Here is a 25,405-nt window from a genome sequence, read left to right on the forward strand (position 1 = left end):
ACATCATGTGTCCTAATCATTTGACCGTGTACAGTTGGATATAGCTTCCCCACGGTGGATTATGTGGTCCACATCTACACACTCTTCCAGTAGGCTGACACTAATAGTCAGCTATTATGTTCCTTTTCAACACTGTTCTATTCAAAGGAATGTTTTCATGACATACACCTGTTTGCTTTCCTGCCAAGGGTTAGATGAGAAGATCAATGCTGCTGTTACGTTGATGACACATGGCTCTATATTCCGATCAGATGCTGCAACCAATCAAACATAGCAACCGTCCACAAGTGCCTTACTGAAATAAAATACTGAATGTCATACAACTTTCTCCAATCAAACCTTACAAAATCTGACGTCATTCTACTTGGGTCGCCCCATAAACAGAATCCTTCAGATTCAAATCTGGCCCTCAACCAGAAATCTTGGGGTAGTTTTTCAGGACTTGTGTTTCGAACCCCATGTTAAGAAAGCTTTTCAATCATGTTTTCATCATTTGAGGAATATAGCCATGGTTAAGTATTTTACTTCACCCACAGATCTGGAGAAATTCATCAATGCTTTAATCTCCTCCCACCTTGAATACTATAATTCTCTATATACCTGTCTCAGTCAGAAATCAATTTACCACCTTGGTTGGTCTAAAATGCTGTGGCACATCTTTTAACCAAAAAACCTGACCATATCACCCCAGATTTAGCATCTTTGCACTGTGTGCCTGTTTCATTTAGGATTGATTTCAAAATTACTTTAATTACTTTTAAGACCAGGCATGGGAAGGTCCCTTTCTATCTGACCTTTTATTCCCCTGTGAGCCAGGACACAAACTGAGATCCTCTGGCAGGGTGTTGTTAGCCATTCCAAGGTCTAGGCTGAAAACCAAAGGAGACAGGGCCTTTGTTGTCAGGGCTTCTACACTGTGGAACTACCCACATATAGGGCTTGCAGAGTCTGTTCCCTGTTTTATTTAACTTCTTAAGACATATTTTTTTAAATAAAAAATATGCCTATTTTTATTTATATTTTTATTTTGACCTGTGTGTTTTATATTGACTGTTGTAAAGCACTTTGTTAACTGCATTGAAAAGTGCCATACAAATAAAGCTAAAATAAAATAATCCTTCATGTCTGTTCGCTAAGTATGGAGCTGAAGTCAGGATGCAATTAGCTTAGCATAAAGACATGAAGAAGCAAAACAAACAGCTAGCCTGGCTCTGTTAAAGGTACAAATCTACATCTACCAACACCTCTAAAGCTCACACTGTGTGTTGTTTGTTAATAGCTTACACAAACCTAACTGTAAAAATAAATTTGTGAATTTATGGAGAGTTACATCTGACAAGACTCCAGGAAGTCACAGCGCTCTGCTGCCGATCATTTAAGAAACAGTTATGCAACACCACAAAACTCCTAGTAAAACCTCAACTTGTTGATTTTATGTTTCAGTTTGTGCATACATTAAACAAACAAGATAAGAGTTAATTACTAACCCATTTCTCCCTGCTAATCGACTCCTGGCTTCAGTTTCAATCGTAGCACAATTACATGAGACTTGTAATAATCTTCTCAATTCTTTGCAAGACCGTGAATTAGTATATTTCCCAACAATTCCTTTAATTTCAACTTAACCTTGAGCTCAGTACTGGTACAACATCTCTTGTAATCGGTATGCTACATGGACACAAAATTATTTTAATGACCACAACCAAATATTCTTCTTGCAAATGATCACAGATGGGTACCACCAGCAAACCTAAATATTAATGTAATATTAACGAAAGATATGAATGAAAAATACATTCCCCTGAAACAACATGTTGATGTGAAAGAAATAAACACAGCATGAGATTCAATTTGTATCGTCTGAACTATGATAAGATAAAAGTGTGTGAATATTTAGCAGTTTGTGCACGCGGCAATTTGTGTGAATGTTCTCAAATGCCCACACAGACAGACAGAAAAAGAGACAGGCAGACCAAACACACACACACACACACACACACACATAACACATCACGTTTGCTTGGAGGTCAAAAGAGTGTAAGAGGGGAGGTGGAGAGGTATTGATTTCTATGTCAACTCTTTGAGAGGAAACCCTAAGGGAGGCCTTGCATCCGCTTACACCCCTCAGTTGGGTGAATTAACTACATTTATGCTTTGGGGTAGAACACACACACACACACACACACACACACACACACACACACACACACACACACACACACACACACGCATTACATTAAATGGAAAAAACAATCTAGTAGTGAGATGTCTGGTTTGAAAGAATTTCATGCCACATTTGCAGCATTAGCTTTGAAGACTGCTGTGTAATCAAGCCAAACTAACAGGCCACACTGAAAAGTAAATGTGCAAAAGATGTGGACATGGTAATCAGTTTGACTTCAACAAGTGCAAACCTTGGGACTTGAAGTCAGGGTGGGCATTAAAGAGATTAAGGCTTTTGTTTTATCCTTAATCTGACATGCAGAGAAAGCCAATCCCCTCTGCAGTCTCTCTTTGCACAGCCTCAGGAATCAGGAAGAAGCAACATTGCCCCAAGCTACACCCCCCAAGAAAAACACACACCAGACCCAACAGGGGTATTTACAATACACACTCATGAGTAATCACATAACCAAAGCTTTTTCTTCTTGCTCAGTGGCCCGATTATTGTCTGTTTGTGTTTGAGGGATGAGTCACATCCACTCATTTTCTGAACACAGACCCCGCATCCATGAACAGACCATTAACTCACCTTCTCCCATGCTCCTAATGACTCAGTGGACTTCTCTCCAGTCATCGGGTACTTATTGATAAGCCATAGACAAAGGTGAGTTGTCTCCCACAGCTGAGAAAACATTAAGGCATTATCACTTCCTCTCTTGTGGCATTTGGAGGAAAAATTCTGTAAAACTTTTTAAGCCTAAGTGACTTTGGTCAATAGAGGAACTAAATCATTGCCAAAACCTGAACAAAAACAAATATCTATATATAATAATATAATAATATCAATAATATAATTTCTCCTGTTTTGCAGCTGCTTTCCTGCTTTTCTCATTATGTGGTCCTCTGTCAGATACTACTGAGTTAGTCTGGTATCTCTTGCAACAGGTGTATCATCTTTTTTTTCCTCAATCATATGCAAAGGTACAAGAAGAACAAGCAAGTAAATCATATGAATCTATACAGTGAAAGTTTGTGATTGCTCAATTCAAAGGACAAGTGTGGGGGTTGCTTAAAATCAACCCCCTACGTAAGGGTAAGTATGGAGTACAAAGGCACATAAATTCCCTTTTGGCAGAAGGAGTAAAAAGCACTTTCAAGACACTGCACAGTGTGTCAGAAATGATCCAGTTCTGTTACAGATAGAGTATGTACATAAAAAGGTAATTAAAATTGATTTCTAAAGAATCATAACTACATTTCTGTATTTTGTAATCTTAATAGCTCTTGCAGTCTGCCTGATGGTTGTCAAAGAAGAAGAAAAAACAGAGAGACAACTGTGGGGTTTAAAGAGTCACGAGAGGCTGCAATTAATGTAATCCCTACTCTTGGCTTCAATGTCAAAGAAATGGGTGATCACATCCCAATCCTCAAACTCATTCCCATTACACTAAGCTGTTTTTTCAACTTTTCAAGGCAGCATCTGCGAATAAAACGTCTGTCATGGATACATAAGACTCGAGTGAGTCTTGGTGAGTGTGCAAAAATGACACACTGTATACTATACACAGTGAACATGTAGAAGCAGGTAACGCTTCTCTCGCCAATGACACATCCCTGTTAACGCTGTTAACAGAAGTACATATGTACATTAATACACTCTTGCAAAAACACATCAGGCAAGAAACAACATAACACGTGCTTGTGCCCATGTCTGGATGACTAAAGAAAACACAGACAAGGCTTATGAAGCCCCTACCCCCACCTAATCACACTGTTCTCTGTTCCTTTTATTTACTCACCTTCTCAATCACACAAAAGTGATGTTATTTCAAAAATCTGAGTAGTGACTTTATCTCAAGAGCATCTTGAAAACAAATCCTTGCATGGTGGGGCATGGGATCAAAGGACACATATGGTTACACAAGAGGGGAAATACTTTCAAGTTGATCTAGACACAAAGAGAGAAAAGAGTCTGGGAGTTTTGGAGATAGCAAAGATTGGTAACAGAGTAAGAGATAGGTTAAGTATTTAACCTTGCCAGATGTTTTCATCAACTGGTTAGGCTTGCCCTTTTAGTTTTGACCAATAGTCTGTGCTGATGTCCACTGATGCTGAGGCTCGCAGACAGTAAAAACACTGAAGTTAGCCTATGTAAGTAAAGAAGGAGTAAAAATCCATTCTTCCTCTTTCAACTGAAAAACTTGAAATAATGAGTAATAAAACACACCTTTCCTCCATTCAGTGCACTCGGGTTTGCCCCTACCAACCTTAGTCGGTCTGGTATGTCCATAAAAGGTCAGAGATAAGTTTCATAAGTCTCATAAAGGAATTGTTGAGTGTGGAAGAACTGGGCTGCCCCATCCAACACCTCTAGAAAGAATTCTGCAAGCCAGGCTTTATCAGCCAACATCGGTGCCCAACCTCACTAATGCTCTTGTTGCTTAATGGGAGCAAATCCCTGCAGTCAGGTTTCAAATCTTGTTGAAAGCCTGGTGGCTATTATGATTTTGGAGTGAGATGTTCAAAAATCACATATGGGTGTAATGTTTGGGTGTCCACATTCTTTTGCCATGAAGTGTACATGATGAAATAAAGCGTACATATAGATTCACATCTAGGATGAGAGTTTCTAAAAAGTGGTTTGATGAAATGTTATACAGTTTCAGAAGAGAGCTGAACTTGAACCTATACTTGAGACTTGTAAAATGCCCTCTCTGGACAGAAAATGTCTAACGCGTTTCGCTTTCGGTGGAAGCTGTCACTTTAACACTGAAATTGGGCCCTTTGGCGAGCAGCAGTCAGCTCTGAAGCTTTCACACAGTGGAAATGTCACCTGTCACACGCACTTATCGTCTGCCAGTGCAGTGTGCATCAGCTCTGTCTGACCCTGTGGGCCTGTGCTTTAGCTGCCGTCATGCCCTGTAACTGGCATTAGCTGGGGAAATGGAGACCTGGCACGGTCTGAACCTACCACATTAAACAGCCTTGTTTGTATACAAGCCATAAGTGAATAGGGAGTATGATGAGCTGCCCATTAGCCTGCAGTGGTATTTAATTGTGCTGGCCTATTTAAAATCCACATACTTAAGCAGCACATGGACCCATGTATCTAACAGCAATTCCCCAAAGTGAAGACCTTGCATGGCATGGAAAAATAAAGTGTTATATATCAAAGGGCTGTAGAACCAGTCTCCTGTATAGCTAGTTTCTAGAGAGACTGGAGTTGGAGCACCGCCTTTTCAATGTAAAACTTCAAAGTCACTGTCCATAACAAGAAATGTACAGAGGTCTCACTGTCTCCAAACTCACACTTGGAGATGCATACCAGGACAGAAGCAAAATGTAGAGAATACACACAGTACACACTTGTTCTTTTAGATGGTCTTTTGTGAGTTTTTGTGTATGTGTGTGTGGGTGGCAGTGGCATCTTTCAATAAGTGATTCAACTGCTGTCAAAACACGACAGGGGGAAAAAAGAAATGAAGAAGAGAAAGATGCAGAGTGAAACAAAAGTGGAGAGGGTGTAAGACGAAGACACACAAGAAAGTCATCAGTAAAAAAAAGTGTGTTGAGCGAGGGAGGACGTGAGAAAAGGAGACAAAAGAAGAAAGACGTAGAAATACAGACTGTAAAAAGAGGGGTTGGATCACTTCCGCATGTCCTTAAATGATGCCTTATGTTCCATTGAAATTTTTAGGTCCAATTTCAGATTATTCTTTTGAAGGAAAATTTACTGAAGTGTTGTTTCAACAGGCATTTATGACCAAATGAACTGAAGGCACACTGACCCTTAGCCTTGAGAAGTGAATCAGCTCTGTAGGAAGACTCTTTATTTGTGGAAAAAGAGACTGGAAGGTGCATAGACAAGAACATCTGGTTTCCAGTACAAACCTGCCCCCCTTATAACCCATAACCTGTCTTTACTGCAGGGAGGGATTCAAACATAGACACAGCTCAAGACCTGTTGTTTTCCCAGCATGCCCTGCTCACATTCCTGACCTCCTTCTGTCACTCTCTCACTTGACTCACCCCTGTTGCCTACATATACACACTTAACCACCACCACCACCCCCTACACTTACCAACTGACTGTCTTTTCGGTACAAGCTGAACAGTCAAGAGTGATTGACAGGAAACATTTCAAGGGATGGAGAAAAAAATGTCCGGTCTGTCAATCAGACTCCTAACAGCTGCTAACAGTATATGTACACAAATTCATCCTCGGAACAATCTTGGTCAAGCTTCTTTTGAGAGTGTGAGATGACTGTGACCTGACAAACCATGAAAGCTGGCGCCCTGTAGAGTTGGGAATGTGGTGAGAAGACCAAATGGGAATGATAAGACCACTTTCCTCAACCTCTTGGCCCCCATTTCTGCACCCCACAGAGACCAAGGCAATGGGATAGTGACAAAGATCTGATGAGCAGCTTCCCCATATATTCAATGACACCAATGCATTGGCACAGCTATGAACTCACAAGGAACGGGGGGAGTGTTGCAATTCAATGCAACGCCATCAGGAAAGGCGTTATTTTGGCCGATCAGTGCACATTCCTGATAGAATACCATTCCAGACATGTAAAACCTTGTCACAGAGTATAAACTGCTGTGCACTGTTTTTGTGTCTGATAAACCTCCAAACGCATGTATGTATTACTCAAACTGGACTTCCTGGATCGAGTTTCAACAATGGTGCTTCAGATACCAGTGAGAAGCAATCAGAAATGCAAGCAAACCCTTGTTTTTTTTTTACGCAATGCTACTTTTGGGCCGAATGCATGTTAATTGATGATGCTTGAAACGAGCATCCAATACTGTGCCACAGGGCAGGATGGAGATGCCAGATAACCCAGGCAGACCTTATCCATACACAACAAGCTGAAAAAGCATAAACCTGCACGCTGGGCCGACCAAAAATGATGAGACATGAGTAGAAATAGGATGAACCATATCACACTGTCCAGTTCAGGGAAGAAATCTGACTTCTGACTTACAACTAAAATTTGTTTCTGCACTCTAAATGTGTAATTATACGGACTGAAAAGTTTTTCATGTGAACAGAAAAAGTAGACAAAAAGTAGACCAAAAGAGATGATAAGTTGATAAAAGATACGTTTGGTGCATTACTTACTGTGCACAGAGCCTTGCTGCTGACTTGTGGCTTTGGGTGGGCTGATCCTGCTCCTGTGAGGGACCACGTCCATATTTTGGCCCTTCTCACCTGAACTCTGGCTGGGGGCCTTAGTCTCAGTCTGGGTCTCGCTCTGTGCTTTGTCCTGTGGCACAGCCGCCCTCAAAGACTTCTGTCTGCTGAGGATACCGTCACAACCCGCCCTCATCAACTTTTCCCCCACGCTCAGCACCCGGGCTTGACCGGCCGCGGCAGCCGTGCCAGGGCATTCCTTCCTGGGGGAGGGCAGCTTGGATCCGGCCCCCAAAGAAGGGGGGCGGGCCAGCCTGGAGGCTTTGGACATCCTGCAGGTCAGCGGATCAGTATAGCTCCTCAGTCTTTCTCAGCCAGTGTGCATGCAGCTGTGTTCCCGTGGGGTAATCCAGGGTTTCTCAGCTCTCAGAGAGTGTGACTGTGACTCTCCGACGTGTTGTGACTGGTGCAGGTAGGTTGAGAGGGCCAGAGGGAGGGCACTTTTGGGAAACCGGGTGGGAGGCGAGCTGACGGTGAGGGGTGGGGGGTTAATAGCTCCTTGGAAGGTGTTCTCTTTTCCTGGCGTGGCCTCCTGGGATCATCGTCCAAAGCAAACAGTGTGTTAGTGTGCGTGTGTGCTGGTAAATTGGTGTATGTGTGGATGAACCTGTGGAGTGACAGGGCGCGCTGTGCCAAATGCAAACAGTAACTCGGGTCTCCAATGTCAGCGCATTCCGGCTTTTTAATCCCCTCTCTGCCTCTCTTTCCCCGTCTTTCACACTCTCTCGTGCTCCCACTCTTCTTCACACACTCACAACATGGGTGCCAACTTCTATCTCCTACCTCATGCCTAATAATTATTTCCCATGTTACTGTCCTCTTGTGCCTTCACTCTCCTCTTCTCTTTCGCTTCGGTTCACTCGCTCTTCTTTGCTGATGCTCAGCGGGTAACCATTCCAGCGCTCTGGCAGGCGGAGACCAGAGAGAGAAAGATTTAGAGACAGCAAGAGAAAAAAGAGGGGTAAAAAGGGCACAAGGGAGAGAAAGTGCCGGCAGAGGCTTTACGGAGGAGCCCTTCTCTTCAGGTGCAGCTGCCCAAGCTGTTCCAGATGTGCGTACAGCGCTTCACGTCATCAGCCAACTGCTCAGAGCCACACTCTGGTACAATCACTGGCTTCACCACATCCTATTTTCCTTATTTCTTAATTTTTTCTCTGTTCATCTCTTGTCCCTCTAGTACTCCTCACATGTGATGAAATGTTCAGGCTACCAGAGTGCACACACGCACAATACACCAAGCTCTTCACTCACTGGTGGAATTTACAGAGAAAGAGCGCAAAGGAGGGGAGCGTTACAGCATGTGTGTGTGTGTGTACAAGAGACACACAGTGGAGCTGTTCTGATCTCCTGCACCGAAGACATCGTCTGTGACAAGAAAAAAATAGAGCAGAAGTTGGCTGGGAGAGAAACAGCAAGGAAGAGAAGCTCAGAAGTGTCAGACACTTCTCTCCCTCTTACCCTCTGTCCTGAAAAAAACAAATCCACTTCTCATCCTCAAAAAAAAATCTCAACTTCTCTCATGAAGCAACAACATTTATTCTCTTCTGACAAAGTGAAGGATTGTCCACAGAAATTTCCTCTACAGTACACGGTGATCATTGCCAGACAAGCACAATTAAGTATGAATCATTGTTGGTAGTACAGAACGAGCATAAAGAACTTCAATCCATTAAAGAATTTTTTTTTTTTTAAAGAAAGTGAGAACCAGTCTGTTTCATAGTGTAAAAACAGAAACAGGAAACAGACAGAGACTGACTCTGGAAAGTAAACCACAGTCCTATAAACTTCTAATTCATTAACTCTGCCGACTGGTCACTCTAGTTTGAGCAGAGAGCCTGTGATACTTATTTTGCCACAGCATGTGAAATGGCCATGTGATATAACGCATGGGGACGCAATTGCGTGCTTACTGACTAAACACCAGAAAATGGATTACTGTGAGCAAAAGGATCAACCGTGTCCAGGCAACATGTTATAAAAGAGCAACAATCCACATGGACTGGACCACTGGCTTAGTTTTACACGGTGACGATTTGTCTCTCCGAGCTGGTGCTGTGCCACCCTGATATCATAAAACATCCCAGTTAAAAGTCCCAGTATAGAAAAGACAGATTTGGTATTTTACATGTGCCACCATGCTTTATCTGCTCTATTTGGAACTGCATGGCACGTGCATACACTGACATACATGTTAGATGTTTACATAGGGATTTGGGATATCAAGTCCCAACCCCCGATTGCCTTTAAGACTACAAAGCCCTCTGAACACGACAGCCATCACTGATCATATAGATATGAAATATTAATCATATTACTACATATCTGTATGGCTTTAGATAAAGAGCAAAGCAGATTGACCTACATAGTTTTCGCTGCCAAAAACAGAGGGCTAAGATCCTCATGGGAACAGCTGCATGTCTGATGGATTTTTGAAAAAGAGAAATAGTAAAGAAGATAGAGATATTTCCATAAGATTAAATATTACAATTGTGTCAGATTATATTTGTGCGTCACCAGTTTGGCTGAGTTCTACTATGTTTACAGCATCGTAGTACTAAGGATTACGTCAAACCTAAAAAAAAAGCCTGACCATGAAAAAAAACACACTCCATATAGGTTTCTCTCATACTATGGTTATATGGCTATTTGTGTGTGTGTGTGTGTGTGTGTGTACATGCTGGGAGTAAATGAAAGCCCTCTGTGTGGATTGGATGCCTCCCAGGCTTTAAGCCAGTTCCAACTCAACAGCAGACAAACGGCGGGAACTTGGTTCAAAGGCTTTAAATAACATACCATTTAGGGATGGATATAATTTGAGTTTCCTAATTAAGCCTGTGATTTTGTACAATGTGATAGATCATAAAGTACTTCTATGTATCAAATAACAAACCCAGATGTCGAAATACTGTCCAGACATGGCATCAATTTGCATTTCAAACTAGAAGTGGAAAACAACCAACCACAAGTATTTCAACTTCAAAAACAAAACAAAAAAACTTGTGAAAGATGATTATCTGAGGAGCTGAAATTGGCTTTGACAGTCAAGACCTGAATGACAGAGCTGCCATCCACAGCTGTCTAAGCAGCTAGGCCTGGCCAGCACCATGCCTCCAAAAAGCCAATTACTTATTCACTTTTTAAGCAGGGAGTGGGTCGCTGGGGATTGCAGTTTAAGTTGTGGAACTGTGGGATGGGATGGGCGGTTATGGAAATACGATGGTACAGAAAATCCCACAGTTTCTGGTATAGCTGCTTATAGCCCATTAGTATGTAGAGGAGGGGCTGTTGAACATATTCATGAAGGGTGGTGGGCTCAGCAAGAGTTGTCTGAGTACCTCTGAGGTATTTCTCTAATTAACTGACTTTTCTGTCTGAGGGTTATTATTAAACTGGGGGCATAGGTGACAAATGACTCCCTCCCCACCAACTGAGCTTAGGCCAGTGAAGGTTGGGTTCGCTGTATGTGCTGTTTGTGGAAAATCTGTCTACAGTTTTCCAACATATATATTTTGATGTAGATTAGAATGCTTGCAGTCACTCAAGCTTAGATAACTGCAGACAAAGAAAACTGACATAGTTAGAAAATAGCCGGTATATACAGTGGAGCATTTAGCAGCTAAAGAAATATTTCCCACAGGAGATGGTGGAGACCAAAAACAGAGCTCAAGAGTGAATATTGGATTGGAAGTTCACCATTTCAACTCAAAAGGTTTTTAAAAGCATTTATTACAGGTTCAGCATTAAACCTTGCCACTTAGGGGCAACATAACCTGGCACAATCCAGCAAATACAGAACAACATTAGCATGTATTTGGAGTCATGTTTCTGGCCACAAGTCCCATATTCATTCACCTTTTAGCTATGGTTTGCTCTTCACCAACTCTTAAAAATATTTGGCTCTTTGGCAGTTAAATGCTCCACATTTGGTGCTGTACAGGTGGTGTACAGTGGGTTTATCAGAGCTTTTTTTTTTTTACTGGAAACAGCTGCCTGCTACAGCTGGAAACAACACTGATGAGAGTGCTGAGAGTGAACTAAAAAAGTTGCGGACCACAAGACTCGGGTGGTAATTATTTGTGGATTTATCACTATGAACGACCCCCTTTCACATACACATAGTAATTTGATCCATTGTTAATATAAAAATATTGATTATAACAGCTGTAACTACCCAGCGACTGTCTCTTGATGCAGCAGAATAAACACAAAGGCCAAGTTTATACAGGGCTTGTGGTGGACACCGGGGTTGGGGGATTTGGGAAGTAGTTGGGGGGATGGGTGAGCTGTGTACCTCTCTGCTGAGGATTAAGGTTGAGTATGTTTTCCAAGCCCTCGGGGGTTGGTTGTTTCTTTTCCTACATTCCATCTCAGCGCTCCCTCCCGACCATATCATGAGTCATTACTGACTGTAACATTCACTCAGTATCAGCACTGAATCAGTTACTGAAGGCACACAAGCTCTACAGAAATGCACACATACACACACCACAAGCAGTGTTTATGTGGAGAGCAGTACCACAACAAGTTGGGGTGCCAACTATGTTCAACAAATACATGTTTGAGACCAGGTTGCAACTCTCCCCCTTCTGGCTTTCCTGTTATTCTCCATGATGCATTACACATTGGGACAGAAATACCACAAAATAATGTTTTAATCTACAACATATTGGAAAGAGCTGCATCACCTAGAATAGATTTAGTTGATTTTACCTAGAAAAGCATATCACTGAGAGGCAAACTTAGTCAAACTTGCAACGAAGCTACAGTAAAACTCACGTTCCTCAGAATAACGCTTTCTCACCCATAGCAAACAATCAATATTTCATCAGAGACTTTTTAGTAGTTCACAGACTCATAAAATGAACATCTGAATCTCTATCTGGAACACATACTGTATCCTAAATTGGTCAACAACATCAACAATACGAATTTTTTTACTCTGCTGTGCAGTTATAGATGCTGACTGCTGCTGACTCCCGGATGAAGAAATGTGATTCAAAGGCAGAAAAGAAGTCTATGAGGCAATGAGACTCACTGACAGTTGGGGCCAATTAGTCTTAACACTCAGTTGCTCTCTGGAGAAAGCCACCCAACATGCCACATTGTCTTCTGCATTAAGTCACAATAAATGCAGCACTGAAAAATGGCGGAGGGGCTGCCACTCAGTCAGCAGGTCAGAGGAGATTGTGGCCCATTTAGGACAAGTGCTGTCTCCGCCATAACCATCAACGGTTCTCTAAGTCAACAGAACAATATGGCGTGAACTATTAAAGTTGGCACCGTTCCATTTCTTGAGTATCATACTGAATTGTAAAGGACACTACATTAGCTTTTAGATTCTTTGGGACATTCACTGTAGACAATTAGGAAAGAGTGTTTGCAAAAAGATGTATTAATTTTGATATGCTGTGGAAATCAGCTTCTAAAGACTTGCAGGATGCTCCCAAGTCCAAGAACTGACAATAGGCTGCCAAAAAGCATTACACTGACAAAATATGTTGTTGAAATATTTGATTCAGAAGCATTCAGCGAGTGCATGCCTCTGCCAAGGCTGCAAGATAATCTAAATTTGTTATTTTAACGAGACAAAATGTTCATATTATGTTGAGTCTGTATCTGGATCTTGATCAAAAAAAATGGTGATAGGAAATAATAGGGTGCATTTTGTAGCTTATGAAAGAAGGTCCAAAAATACAATCTCACAGTGCTAAATACTGCCGTGACCCTTGGCCTAACTTTCATTCAAACCTATTTTTTAGATATTATGCTAATAAAATGATGAACAAACACAAGAGAAAAGTTAAGCAAAGATGGATGTTTTGCAAAGGAAAACGTCTTGCATCAACTGATGCATATTCCCGAAAACGTACATTATGATGGATTACTTATCTCAAGCCAGTTTGTTGATATATTTATATGAGATGAACTATATAGAAACATTGGTTGCCTATAAGCCAGAAAATCGACCGTGTATGGATTAGAAAATGATTTGTAGTTAACAGGCTAAAACACTGGTTATGGACACTAGATGCTGTATCATCTTAAAATGACTGTGTTCAAATGGAGGAAAAAGCCTCTGAAAAAGCAAACTGCTTTAGGGAACAAAGTCCTCTCATCTCATTTTGGTGAGCTACTGTCCCTGGAAATAAGTAGAACCCCTTCTTAACATGGACCCATAAGAGGATTATTATAACAGATAGACAGCTGAATTTGGAAATGTTTACCTCAAATGTTCTCACGATTCCCAAGATGTGAGCCAACAAACAGCACAAATCACAGTTAATAAAGAGTCCATATTGAGTTGTTTTACAGTTTTCAGTGAGATGAGAATAGATTCTGCAAGAAGCACTGTGTCATCATGAATCTTTCCTTCTTGTGTCATGTCTCTGGGGCCCCCCTGTGGCCTTATGAATCCCTCCTGCTCTTTACCCTCAATGGACATGGACGTATTAGCATTCACATGCTCAGAACCCCCATACAGTTTGGAAATGTCTACCACTAACCTCATATTTTCATCCAGTTACCCCAGAGGCAGCGGCTACGCATTAAGCTCACAGCCTCGTCCTATCCTTTACGCCTCAGCACTTTAGGAGAGTTTAGCTTCTTATCTGGGCGGCCTGTCAAGTGTGTTATTGGAAGCAAACTGAATCTTCTGCCTGAAGTGTATAAAGAGAATACAGGGAGAGACAAACCACTTCTCTTTTCAGACTGATGTAAATAAGAGGCTTCTCCTTTCTCTTTATGGCTTATTGATTTTTAGTTTGATGGCCGGCTCCAGGCAGAAACAGAGAAAAGAGGAAGGGAGGGATGCAAAGAAAGAAAGACAGAGTGGAGTAGTTACCCAGTTATGAAACAGCAGCATCTTTCTGGGAACAAAATTAGTCACATGAATAACACTTTAACACCATAAAGGTCATGAGAATAACATGTGAATAGGTGAGAAAAACATGTATATGCCCACACACATAAACAATACATACAAAAACTATAACGAAAGAGATAGGTAGACAATTACATTGTCAGGATTTTATGGTAATTAATGGATGTTTTGACATCATATACTCTGTTTTTCCCTCCAAAGTTAAGTAACCAAAATAGAAAAAGGTTGAAACCATCCTGTCAGATGTGGTGGGAAAACACAAAGAACTTATTCACGTTTTGGGTGAACAATATTCTAGTATTACAGCAAAGGAATGAAGGACATGACGTTTCCAGAGTCAATTTTGGGCTGTTTTTGATTCAGCAGTCAAATGAAAAGACTGCTTTTGGCATACATAACCAAAACATTCCCAGCCAAAACAATTACATCAACTCAAAAACAGAAAAAGGTTAATATATTAAAATAAATGCTAAGACTATGCGTGAGAAGAATATCTTTTAGATACGAGACATCTAAAAATCTGTAATTTTATCTCCCACCTGGTTGTCTTCTGTAGAGCTATTTGACATGAATACAAAAACACAAACACATACTCATTCATGCACACACCCCAGCAGACACACATCTACACCATAAGGACCTGTTAGATCTTGTTGTTAGCATCATGTAAACAGCTTGAGGAGCTAAAAGAGCCTTTTAATGACTCATATATTATGGAAGAGGAACGGTCGTGTTTTCTGTGCTGTAACAGCTGCAACCTTAGTTTCTTCCTGCTCTTGGCTCAAAAAAGGGGGCGATATTCTCAAGTAAATGTTCAAAATATACGCCATAAGGTCCAACATACACTTAATGAAAGCACCCTTGTCCCGTTTCATGTGTTTTAAAAATAAGCAAAATTGGCCTGTGGTTTGAGCCAGTAGGAGGTATGTTAGCTCTGAGTTCTGTCATAGCTGTTGTGTTAGTGGCTTTGATTCTGTCATTACTGTAGCAGTGTTTGATCTGGAGTTTGTTTTTTGTGCTGGTGATCTCGGCAACCAATTTTTGACAGTTTGCAGATTGACGTCTTTTCAGCAATATCTGCCTTTTCAAAGCCATGTGAGGGAGGTTGATCCACATCTAGTGATTCAATCTAATGATGTACCTGGCGCTGTTTACTAATTTTTTTACTTCTGTCATGCATTTTCCGGCAACAATTGCTTGTTTAACTCTGCCAAATATGCACTGCTTGCATGAAGCACAATGCAGTGACTGCTCGGACAAAGTGAGTGACGTAGCCTACTCGATAGTGTCTGCTCACACATCTTTAAGAAAACAATTAAGATATTATCTAGGGATGCACCGAAATGAAAATTCTTGGCCAAAGCCAAAACCGTACATAATGAAAAAATTTGCCGAACACTGACTACCGAACAAGTACATTCACATTTTTGCCTCTTTTTTTTTACCACTGCATAAATTAAATAGTTAAAATGTGCTTTTTACTTAGTGTTTCCCACAGGATTTGGAGTGACTATGGTGGGTGGGTCCGAGGCCCAAGAGGTAAATTAAAGTCCAGTAAAGTAAATTACATGTGTCCATTACTTTTCATGTACACATGTAATATGTTTTATACTTTCTGTGAATATAATCCACTTAATCTTATTTCCATACTGTATAGACACCTTATTTTGAAAACCGCACGTTGTCGCGCTAAATTCATTCAGTCTGACCCAGTTTGTGAAATAATGTTGTAAGTGTTCCTCATATCGCGTAACATGAAGACTTAATAGCCTCTCTTCAGGTAGGACTCTCATACTTGTCTTTGTAAAGAGAGAAACTGACAGGATAAAGTCGCTAACCTGCCTGTCAGCTCGCACAGGTCCGTTTCAGTTACCATAAAGGCTTGAATAAATGTGCACTCCAAATTTAGGTGCGGCTATCTTAATCGTCTTCTCAGAAACGAGTGACAGAAACAGTCAGAGCGGGTCAGATCGTTTGTTGCCTTTTCTAAGAAGTCAGACACAGATGGTGTGGATGTGCTACGAGACAATCCAGCATTACAGTGTCTGCAAACGGCGATTTTTGCGTTTTTCTCATACACTTTAAAATGCTTCCACACAGAACATCTGTTCTGTCGATTTATGCTAACCAGGGCACGTTAACGGCCCTGATGCTACTTATCGAGATGAGCTACTTAGGGGTTCTGCGCATGCGTATGACCCACAAGCGTGGTTTGTTTCCACGCCCATAAATCTGTGCAACCTTGCTGTTGGGAATGCCGGCGAGAAAGTGGCTAATCGTCAGTAACATAAAAAAAAACAATCATTATTAGTCTATCAGAATATGCTACCCCTGATATCTTAAATAAAGATGGCATAATATAGTATTTCCACATGCTCCCCATCTCCATACAGTACACATGGAGTGAATAGTGGTAAAATGATTCTGTGGTGGGATCATTATTTGATAGAGGATATTAGTCCATCAGAATACGCTACCCCTGAAATGATGTTATAATATAATCAAAAAATGGAATATGTCATTATACTGTGAGAGTTATAACTTTGTGGGATTGGAAAAGGGAACACAGGGTAGGGCAGAGCGACTCGATAGACTCTTGTCAGAACACCGACATGTCAACATAATTGTTCTGTAAAATTTAAATGGTCTTTAGACTAATTAGGCCGAACACCGAAACTGCTATTCTTGCTATTTTCGGCCGATTAATTTCGGTGGCTGAACATTCGATGCATCCCTAATATTATTGTAGACAATAGGCCTACATATGGCACATCCCTAATTCTTCTTCTATTAAGGTTAGAATGAGAGACATATTTTTAAGTCAAATGCAGCACAGAATGTATCTTCCATTCTGAGACATGCTGCCCAAGAATCTGCTGGCTGAATAATAAGAACATTAATGTGGTCAAGCATAAATTCCTCAACAGTGAATGGAGGTTCTTCAACCTGAAGTAAGTGATGTTTTATACTGATGACTCCCTTCCTACCACAAAAGCTGAAGTGCCCACATTTATGCCACGTTACATGACCTTTAACATGTGAAAATGCCATTTGTCTAAGCGTCCTCAGGGTATAGGGTCTGTACGTGTCTGCGTCTATATCTGCATGCGTGCACGTCTGTGTGTAAGCATTCTTGCCAAGAAAGTAGATTTTCATTGGAGGTTTTTCATGGCTCGAGTCTCTAAATCAAGCTGACAGCTTTCAAATGACCGAATGTCATCCCCATAAATTTGCATACTTTCACCGGTGAATATCATTCCATTCAACATCACAAATGCACCAATCATTATAATTATATCATATGTTGTAAATCAGACTGAGTAGAACTATGTGGATCACATGGCGATATGCCACTTATAACTCAAAGGTAAAGGCTCGATGGTACTTCATGTAGGTTTATTCAAAGTATGACCTCATCCCTAATGAATTCTGTGTTGCCATTTAACAGGGTCTATTAAAACCAGTAATTCATTTCAAAGCTTGATTTAATCTCTAAATCTTTATAACCTGTGTCTGCACAGGCAAGATAGATTAGGCCAGCCAGCCGTGCGACAAAGATCTACAGATCTTCATTAATGTGGAAATTCTTTCATTCCTCGTTGGGCATCTCTTGCGCTCCTCCACTGGAAGGCAGGGGGCTTGGTCAAGTGCTGAGGCATACAAATATGAAAGCTTTTCCAAACTCTTCGTCATGAGGAAGGTTGTGTGGATGGGTTTAAAAGAAGTGACAGTGTACTGTGCTCTAGTGGGCTGAAAATGGCTTGGAGTGGGGGGTTAGAAACTGTAAAGACAAAAAGCAGTTTGAACTTCAGTAGAAAACCGCGTGTTCATGTAGGACCACATTGCTCACTGTGGGAAAAAAAGGCCTTTAAATTTGTTTATTAAATAATTGTGACCAAGATATATACTGACTGGAACCTCTCACAGTGGAAATATTACCTCCTCAGTCCTCTCTGGTGGACAAACTATGCAAAGGCGCTACTGTTTCTAGATTATGTCAAACATCTATGGCATTTCTGTACCACAATTTCTTCCTACCTGTATCAGCAATAAGCTCATCTAGAAAGGACCAAAATATTAGCCCAGCCAACTTATTGGTCCAACTCTATATTACACAAAAATATAAGAGTAAACAATACAAGTGTGTTGAGAGATATTGAGGGGTGGAGTCCTAAGACAAAAGAGATAACGAGTGTGTAGGCTACAGCTCTTTGTGTGTGCGGTTCCAAAAGTCCCTGTAGCAAATAAGCAACAGGGGGAACAAAGTGACATGTAAACTGCAGTGACAGCAAACACCAGCATCCATGTCACAACAGGAAGTCCTCCAACTATACACAACAATGCAAGTAGGCAGGCACGCATACACACATGCACAGCCACAAAAACACACAAGGCTTCAGTCAGCAGCAGAGATCTGCTGAACCAACAGCACAGGCCAAGTCCTGGGCAAACACAGGACAGAGATAAGCATCTGACACAAAGTGATGAAGACACACAGGAGGGCACATGAGGGCATTCAATATGATGCTGGAAATAGGGGTGGTGTAAAAATAAATCAGGGCTAAAAGGCTGTTAATGATGGAGGGAAAAAAATGCAAGACTGACTGAATGAATAAAAGAAATGGTCGAGGAACTAGCATGTGAGATATGAAGCCGTGCTTCACAGGTCTGGTTTTGAGACAAAAGATAACAGATTCTTTAGCTCCACTTCATTTCATTATGCTATGGCCCATATGCTCCGGCAGGAATAATGAGCTTTAAATTTTATGGCTTTCCCCTATGGCAATAATATGAATTAACAGTCCAGTTCCTCAGTCATAAATAGCATTGGCTTGAGGTTAATTGTAATAAATTGCAAAAGAAATAGCTACAGGCAATTGTTGACAGCCTAGCCTATGGGAAACAGAGAATTATATCTAATTTTACTGTAGGATGAGTGTATTCTCATGCCGCAACATCTGGCATTTATCTAATCATTCTGAGGCCCATTTTGGGAAAAAGATGGAAGAAGATTCTGTGAGTGTCGTTTAGAAGTTTCCACAACTACTGACTGACACAGTACAAGGTCTCGCTTGACAAGAGTCAGTCACGTCCACCAAGACCCAGCTGTGCCTTGCTGACAGGGAACGCAACTCCAAAGTGCAATGACACTAAAGTGGGTCTTTGTTTACCAGAGTTCTTTCTTCAAATATGTCTTTTCGACAGGAAAGGCAAATTAACTGGGGCACTGGCACATGTGTTTTTTATTGGCCTTCAATTTTAGTACCTGGGTTCAGGGGTTCGTCTGGCGCACCCCTTGTCTGACATTTGCCCTGACCCTTTGCCTCGTCACAGGTTTGTAAACGTTTCAGTGTTCGCATCCAGTCGTCACTGAACTGGACCCCCTTTGGTGTGTTTCCTGTGCTGTGTCGTGCTCTCTGTCTCCCTAAGCACACCTCCAGCTTCCCCATGGCGCTGATGAAAAGACTTCACAGGCCCGATTCATCTGAGGCTAAGGCCTCCATAATGAACTGATGAACTCACTCTGAGACACAGAGATGGTCTGGGTGCCGAAGAGGCTGATTAAAGAAAGAAGGGAAGGGAGGAGGGGGGACGGAGGAGGGAGGAGGAGGGAGGGAGGAGGGGTAGAAGGGAAGAGAAAAGGAGGGAAAAAATCTTCCTCTCTTGAGGTAGAACTGGTCCTTCAATCTCTGCTGTCCCTCTGCTCTGAGTGGAAAAGGGTAGGGGGGGTGGGGGCTTTGGCCAAAGACCCCAGAGTCTGATCCTCATTAAGAAGCACAAAGAACATCAAAGACCAACCCCAAACCTCTATCAGTCAGGAGCACCCACAATCCCCATGATATTAAAACTCCCCGACGCCATTCAGTGTCAAGTTCTGAGGCAGGCACAGGGGCTTTGGTGACTCAAGGGTTGGAGAACTTTAAGGTCCTAAAGGTCAATGGAAAGTTTGTGCCAACTTATTCTCAACTCAGTGATTGGCTGCTGCTGAACACGCTTTCTGCTGGAAGGAAAAATGTAGTGGATGATGATAACTGACAGCTGTGGGTAGATAATGGTAACTACCAGCTGTAGAGACACTGTAAAACTATTTAAAGTTAAAACAGTCTCCCTGCTGACCTAAAACTGGGAGCTAACTGAGCTGGTGCAAAACATTGTTTATTCAGAATTTGTTAATTATTTGTTGTATTCCGAAACTAATTAACAATCTGTTTCATAAACTTCACACATTAAGTTCAGTCAACAACTGTTTGGTCATATTTGCAAGAGCCACTCGTCAGCTTTGCCCTCCTCTCACTTTGAAGTTGTATCATGGTCAGTTCTTCATATGCCACATAATTCTTTCAGCTCTTCCACTGAGGGTAAGAGCCACCTTCGTATAGTGGTAGTTCTAATATGAAGGTAGAACATCTAAGGGTACTCTCCGTGACTGTTAAATAAGAAGCACATGACTGGGGACTGAAGTGCTTACTAATCTTTATCGTAGTTATGTCGGTTTTCATTTTTATCAGAGAAGATACATGAGACTTATTTCACAAGTTAGGGGACCAGACAGTTAGCTCTAAATAAGGCATGCTTGGAAATATGGATACAAATAGTGGTAAGTTCTAAAAAACTGTTAACTACTTGTATTGATATCGATAACATATATTAAGTTAAAGCAGCATTAATTGTGGGGGGTTTTTGGTTACTTGGGGGCAACGGAAACTAACATGTTAGCAAACACTTGCTTGTTTACACATCCAGCAGGTAACTAGCAGTGACAGTGAACGAGTAATATGCTCCTTGTCCTCCATGGGTTGGTCACTATGAGTGACACCCACTTTACCACTGTTTACTGTTCACAGCGCGCCAGTCGTAATAGTGACACAACCCACTGTAGGTATCAGAGTGGGAATGGGGCGGACAGGGACAGGAGATCGCTGAGCGACCGGGCATGGTGCAGACGGTCGTTGATTGTTCCCTCTGGCTGAATGAAGCACAATCTGCTGGCACTTCCTCGCGTCTGGGCCATTTCAGCATACTGTAGCTGTTTATGCTGGGGTTTCCCAAAGCAGTTTTTCCAGGTGTGATGTCCCAAGTACTTATTGCAACCTTGGGGTGGCTGTGGCTCAGGAGGTAGAGCGGGTTGGCCGTTAATCGGAAGGTCAGCGGTTCAATCCCTGGCTCCCTCTGGTTGCGTGTCGAAGTGTCCTTGGGCAAGATACTGTTCCGCCAGTGTATGAATGAGTGTGAATGCTAGTTTCTGTTTGAGCACTTAGGCTCAGTGTATGAATGTGGATGTAGTGTAAAAGCGCTTTGAGTAGTCGAAAAGACTAGAAAGGCATACGATTTCCACATACTCGGGACGAACTAAATGAAACTGGTTTTTACACATTGGCTGCTTTCCCTCCCGACTCTCAATGGCGGAAACCATCGCAAAACCCTCATTTAAATACTGCCACCTCCATTGTGTTTGCACCTGTTGTCATCTACGCAATACTTCTAAGTTAATCACCCATGACAGGTACTACAATTACATGTGCAATATTTTAGAATGCACATGCAATTTAGTACATTTTATTCGGTATGTTAGTAAATCCGGCCCATAGTCTTTTGATCTATTGTTGTTGTGAAAATATTGACTAGCACAGCTTTGAGTTGAAGATAAAATCTTTTTTATCTATAATCTTTTTTTGTTTTTTTACAGTGAAGGATGATGTAACATTGATTTCACTCAAATCTTTAATTTGGCCTTTATGAGAAAACAACAGGAGGACCAACAAGGAGAAAACAGAAACCAGTAATAGAAAAAAATCCCTTTTTCTGGAGTTATACTATGTTATACTATTAAAGTCCTGATTAGCAGAGGCTGTCAACTCCCTGTACAAATGGACGCTGTTCTCAAGAGACGTATATAATAAACTTTAAGTGCATGCTTGGCTGCACTTTAAGGAGAATTTAATGCTTAGTATACATTCTATACATTCTACCCTGGTGGTCCAAAATGTACAGCTGGACAGAGTCAAGTCACGACAGCACAAGATGACTGAAGGGGCTGTTTCTATCATCGACACAGCAGGCATCAAACACACACACGACTCCTCTTTCGTCTGGCCGTGCTGGGACATGAACCCCCAAAGAAAGCTTGAAACACCCAAAGGCTTAAGAGTCAGCAAAGTGCAAAAACATTCAACAAACTGCAGATCCATGCAGGATGCTCATACGTACCCACTAATGGACACATGCACAAATGTACCCACAAACACATGCATCTGTCTGTCATTATTTAAGATTACAAGCAGGTATGCTGTGGTTAGAAGTGGCAGTTCAACAGGAGATAGCAGAAGAAAACCAACGCTACTACTTAACAAACTGAAATAATATATCATAAGCCATTGTTTTATTAATTGTGCACATAACTTATTGGCAACATGAGCTCTATAAATCATAAGACAAGACTATTTGAAGCATTTTCTGATGGACAAAACCACAAAGCACAGCGTCTTGAGGTATTTTTTAGGCAAACAGAGTGACTGAACAAGAGAAGCAGAGAATAAAGGACCTTGCTGACCTTGCCAAAAGGTCTGATGATTGCTGCCCCCTCTTTAGATTGCCAGGCTCGTCCATTAAATCTCTTACACAACTGCTGGCCTTTGCAGTGGGTCCTGACAGCCAAGTCTGCATCATCACGGCATTCAGCTTGACATACATAACAGGCGGCACATCATATTTGATTGTTAAATATCACTGAGTCTCACTTCTGCCACAGCAGCTGTAAGAGCCCTGATAAGCTAAAGTGAAAAGTATTTTAAGCTGCGACGGACTGGGGAAATAGACAATGTGACAAAATCATCACAGTAATAAATCTTAACAAAGAATAGACTTTAGGTAGTGGTTCAAATATATTTTTCATTTCTAATTGGTAATATTTCTGCAAACAAAATGAGAAGAAAGCATATTTCTGTAAGTGCCTTATTCATTCTTCAAATCAAGAAGACTGACCATACCAGAGAATGGTTGGATTTAAATGTGGTGGATGGATCAATATAAAAGAAAAGGCTCTTAATGAAAAAAATATTTTGTCTTCAGATTACTGTTCGGATCAAAGGATCAACAGCCATTTGCTGATGCCAGCACCACACTTATTGGCATACTTGTATTTCATAGACTTTCCAGGGAGAAAAGTGGATTAGCCCAACTTGACCTTAGAATTCACAGGAAGTGCCAAAGAATTTCCTGCACACAGCAATGCCTGCATTCACTTCCTCATTTTTCACATAGGGAACGTTGCTGATAAAGTTTTTCAGAATAAGTTTGCTGATAAAGCAATAGGTCGCTGCTTGTTCTGCCACTCATTATTCTCGCTCATCATCAAAAATAGAAGTTGCAACCAGTTGGAATGGATCATTTCTGTGTGACTGCAGCTGAAGCTGTTTTTCATCAGTTCTGGGAGAAAAGGTAGCTGCTAATACGTGCTGTAGTGTCATCACAGAACTCCTCAGCAATTTCTCGATATATGCTTTCCTCCCACAGACTCACAGACTGCTGTGACCGCACCCAATCAGTGGCGTCCCTTCCACTTATAAACACCCACTTGTATCCTTGCACTAAACCTCCCATTTATCACATTGACAGGAGCGGCTTGCGGTTATTGACTGGGAGTGGATTCTTTTCCCATCCACAAGCTTAGTTATCAAATTAGATACTGAAGCAAAATGTTTGGAATGTTAAATGAGTGGTGTTGATGGCTTGTTTTGAGCAAAGTGAGCAGAAATCACTTAGAATAAGGAGGGGGGGGGGTTCACATACAGTGTTACAGAGAAAGTGTGTTCAAGTGTGTTCAAGTGTGCTTGTTGTGTGTTTCTCATGCCTTTATCAATTATGTTCTGTCTAAGGAGTGTTGGTTGTAATGTACATATACACTGTATATATCTGTGTATAGTGTGTAAGCAACACATATTTATCACAAAATATTACTGAATGGTAAAACAAGATAAGGATGAGGCTTACACATGATAATTAATACACACACACACACACACACACACACACACACACACACACACACACAGAGGATGTTGCAGTGATTATACACATTTCTTACAACTTAAAGAAATAGTGTGACATTTTGGGAACTACAAGTATACGCTTTCTTGCCAAGAGTCTTGTCGTCACCATGAGGTTGCCACCCCAGGAAGTCTCTGCCCCTGCCCAAGAAATAGTTCCACACATAACTCCGCGTAAGACCACAAATTGACCACACTTTTCTTTTTGGTACGGATTAAACTAACAAGACATAACGTGTTAATTAGTGAGCTTTAGAAAGGTAAGGCTAACTGTTTTCTTTATGCTGACCTAAGCTAATCAGCTGCTGGCTGTAGCCTCATATTTACTGTCCAGTTGTAGGAGCGGCATCGATCTTCTCATTTATCTCTTACCAACAAAGCAAATACGTGTCAGTCCCAAAATGTTGAAGTATTCCTTTAATGTGAAAAAAAAAAAAGAGTTTAAAAATGTCTTTCACGATGATGACAATGAGGACTGCAGACACAGGAGTTCTTTTGTTAAAGTGTGTGTGTTTGTCTGGGCCGACCTCTGTGGCAGTGACCCAGATCTTTTGATCGACTTGTAAAGTCATTAAAATCGCAGCTGGCAAATAAAAGACTTAATGTCGTCAGCGTGGAGTTTGAAGATGAGCCTAAGATAAGCCTAATTATCATCAGGTACCTACCCCACACACACAAAAATCAAGCATCAGCGCTCAACATAGTCTCATTTTCTCCCCTACATACCTATTTGATATTTTCCTTTGAACATGACCTCTCCGCAACATCAAAAGAGAGGCTATCTGACTTCTCACTCATCTGTGTCCAAATCAATGTTTTGTTTGTTTAAAAAAACCATTGTCATCGGGGCTGGCATCACGCATCATTAGAGATCACGAAGAACATGCAGAGAATGTTATTATACCCTGTCTCCCAACAGCACAGAAATACAGCCAGATTGTCTCTAATCACCAATAACGTAGTGCAGATATTTCAAGACCACTGCTCAGGGGGGGATGAGTGACTACTGTGCGGAGAGCTGTGGCGCCCTTTGGGAGTCATCATTTTAACAGTGTACATTCCCGTCTGTGTATTATCAGGCCTTAGATGCTTCCAGACTTGAGATGACTATAA

At 41.4% G+C, this 25,405-nt stretch overlaps 1 protein-coding gene across 2 annotated transcripts in view; it reads right to left on the reverse strand.

Moving 5' to 3' along the window:
• The window catches only part of si:ch211-285f17.1 (sickle tail protein homolog), a 109,735-nt gene that overhangs the window by 78,909 nt on the left and 5,421 nt on the right, over nt 1–25,405 (reverse strand). Inside the window, exon 1 of one of the 2 annotated variants that reach the window (XM_038729324.1) lies at nt 7,295–7,314. The exons of the other annotated variant lie outside the window; for it this stretch is intronic. The gene's annotated coding sequence lies outside the window, so the exon portion shown is untranslated. Of the gene's footprint in view, nt 1–7,294; nt 7,315–25,405 lie in introns of those variants that run through there. 2 annotated transcript variants of the gene reach the window in all.

Source organism: Micropterus salmoides, unplaced genomic scaffold, assembly GCF_014851395.1.
Source record: "Micropterus salmoides isolate LMB-PRFRI ecotype aquatic unplaced genomic scaffold, ASM1485139v1 Ms_hic_scaffold_1, whole genome shotgun sequence".
NCBI classification, from domain to species: Eukaryota; Metazoa; Chordata; class Actinopteri; order Centrarchiformes; family Centrarchidae; genus Micropterus; species Micropterus salmoides.